Source organism: Eumetopias jubatus, unplaced genomic scaffold (genome assembly GCF_037043125.1).
Source record: "Eumetopias jubatus isolate StellerSeaLion01/CBP00866 unplaced genomic scaffold, mEumJub1_p1.0 scaffold_14, whole genome shotgun sequence".
Taxonomy (NCBI): domain Eukaryota; kingdom Metazoa; phylum Chordata; class Mammalia; order Carnivora; family Otariidae; genus Eumetopias; species Eumetopias jubatus.
Window position 1 is genome coordinate 47,408,493 of NW_028274820.1, and position 2,983 is coordinate 47,411,475.

At 39.7% G+C, this 2,983-nt stretch overlaps 1 pseudogene; it reads right to left on the minus strand.

Moving 5' to 3' along the window:
- Nucleotides 1-1,314: 1,314 nt before the first annotated feature.
- On the minus strand, nt 1,315-2,065 carry LOC114220918 (migration and invasion enhancer 1 pseudogene; annotated as a pseudogene).
- Nucleotides 2,066-2,983: the final 918 nt, after the last annotated feature.

Below are 2,983 nucleotides of genomic sequence, written 5' to 3' on the forward strand. Positions count from 1 at the left end.
AACCAGGTCACTCTCTGCTGCAGGGGCTGCCCTGTGCATGGTAGGAGGTTCTTAGGTAGGAGGTCCCCTAGATCCCAGGAGCCACTCCTGGCTCCCACCCCCATCCCAGCTTGTAACGATTAAACTGTTTCCAGACCACAGCATCCTAAGTTGGCAATCATTGTCCCACAGATAGATAAACCTAATAAATAAAGAAATATAAAAGAAAGCATAGAACAAAGTTCCTAACCTTATCTGTCGAAGAAGTTGCTTTAGTTTTCCTAATTTCCATATGTAGGCATCAACTCTTTAACAGCTTCTGCTTAGGAATCTCCTGATGCAGTAATGAAAGAAGACATAGATATTAACAATTATCATCACCTTAACATGGGGCTCAGGCTGATGACAACTTATTTAATATGTGGGTCTTTGGATGGGGTGAGGATATATAATTTTACATGGATCCACGTAAGTCCATTAATTTCTGAAGATACAAACACACACACATACACAACTTGCCCACTTTGGTAACTGACTTGATTCTTCCTTTAACTATCAAAGTTAGTCTTAAAGTCTAAAATCTTATAAAACACAATTGCACGGATGGTAATGGTGTTTGAAAATCTTAAAATATTCTAAAGGCCAGTAGAGAAAGGAGACCGTGAGATCTGGACAAGTAACACAGTGCTTTGTTTTACCATTTTTTGGCCCTGTTTGGAGCTGCTTTTGCTTTTAGGAAGCTAATGTGTAGTAAAGAACTGTAGAAACAGGGGTTAAATAGAATGAATATTTATCGTCTCTTCAATAGCCCCATGGTTCTTGCACACATAAAACGGCTTATGCAATCAATGGGAGTTCTGTGCCAAGGAGAGAGTCACAATGATTGGAAAGAAAATGAGCATCAAATTGAAATATACTCTTGTGGTTTTGATCATTTTGGTAACCATGGTGATGGAAGACCAAAATAGCACTTTAAAATAACACTTAAAAAGGAATTTGGGAGAAATTTTATTTACTGAAGTGCTTGATAAGTATAACATTCGGAATACCAGTATTTTTGTTGCTGAACACTTTGGGCTTTAACATATTGGCAATTTAGTTTTTCACCTTTCTCTTTCCAAAACTACAGGCAGCAACCTTAAAAAAAAGGCGAAATATTTTTAGAGAATTCAGTTAGTTAAAGGAAAAAGTAGAAATTATAAGTAAGGATTACAGAAAGGGAGCAAAAACAGATTACTAACACAATGTATACACATAAATCAAATTTGTTTCTGAACTTCCTGGTAATCAGGGTATAAATACATAAATTATTCTTTTTTTTTTTTTTTTTTTTTTTTTTTTTACAGGTGTCTTGTAGTGTCACTTTATTGCCAATAGCTGACACTGCCCAGGGCTAGTGGAAGGGAAGTTAGAACTGTCGTGGCATTTGACCGGTGTGGCTAAGGTACAGTGTGGAGCACACTTTCTTGGGCACTGATCCTGGGAAGGGGGTATAAGGTGGCTGTGGAAATGTCCATGGAGAAAGTCTCTCTCCCACCCCCAAGACCACGGCAGCTTCTATTCCCTCCTGGTACCCAAAGGGACAAAGTGGAGGCCAGAGTGTCTTAGCTTACCAGGACCCAAGTGAGGGGAAAGAGGCAGTGGGGAGCCCTCAGCAGGACCAAATGGGAGACCAAGGCCTGGGTCCCAGAACAGAGCAGGAACCCAGAATCACGTGTAGTTACAAGATGACGCAGGGAGGACGGCTGTTGGTGATCTTTTCCAGGGGTTCTCCATTACTGGCTCTTCGGATGGCCTCAATGAGATCTTTCTCATAAGGGAAGCCCCCATTCTCCAGCTTGGAGAATACCAGCTGTCCATTGATTTCGATCTCAAAGGCCCCTGTGCCCCCAAGGCGCGACTCGATCTCAATGCCAGGGTACTGCTCCTTCACGGCACTCGCCAGCTCCAGGTAGGTCGCTTCAAATCCACAGGGTTCACAGTACTCCACCACGATGTGCGCCCCACTACCCGGTTCAATCTCCCCGGGAGGGAGCGCTTCAGACGTCGGCCCCGGCTCCCTGCTCATTGCTCCTGACTCCGCTTCAGCCGCGGCTTCCGGGTGTGACCCATAAATTATTCTTTAATCTAAAATTATGTAGGATATTAAGGAGAATGATATTCTGAAAATAACCCTGACTTTAGGTATTGATTTAAAAATTTTGTTCTGGATTTTTTCCTCATAGGAAGCCTTATAACAAGGATAAGGACAAGTTTATTGACATCTATACTGTTTTTTCTTGGAGTATAGTTAAAATGTTCACTCAGAGGCATTTTGATATTATTTAGTTGCACATTTGTGTTACTAAAATATTTGCAACATAATTTGGCAAATGTCTTTTGTCTAATAATGCATTTTAGAATGAACATGTAACTTTAAGGAATTCTGTGGATTTTGGAGATTGATTGATTATTTATTTATTTATTTATTTATTTTATGGAGAAGTTTGGGAGCTTCCATCATCCAAATAAGGCTGCCATTCAGACCCTCACCTGGGCCAGAAACCTAGGGGTTTATGAATTGGATAATCATTCTGATATATAACTTTCAAACTCTTTTGATTAGAATCATTGTAGTATGTGTAAAATACCTTAAGCTGTTTCACAACTCCTTTTCTCAATGACTGTTTCAGTTTAATTTTGGAAAAATTCTGTGACACAGGGTAAAAGTGTTTTCACCACTTTGGTAAATAGAAAAAATACTGAGGCACAAAAGTAAAAAGTGATAAAGTGGCAGAGATAAAACTCGAACACAAGGGTTCTGACTCTCAGCCTTTTTCACGACGTGACCCTGAGCGAGCTAGCCAGCTAGATGGTAGAGACACACATAAATATATATGCCTGTATGTAATATGCATATATATATATATGTATATATATACACACACACATATATGTGTGTGTGTGTGTGTGTGTTTATTTATTTAGATAAACACACATGGTCCTTTTTACTTAGTCTGTTTTA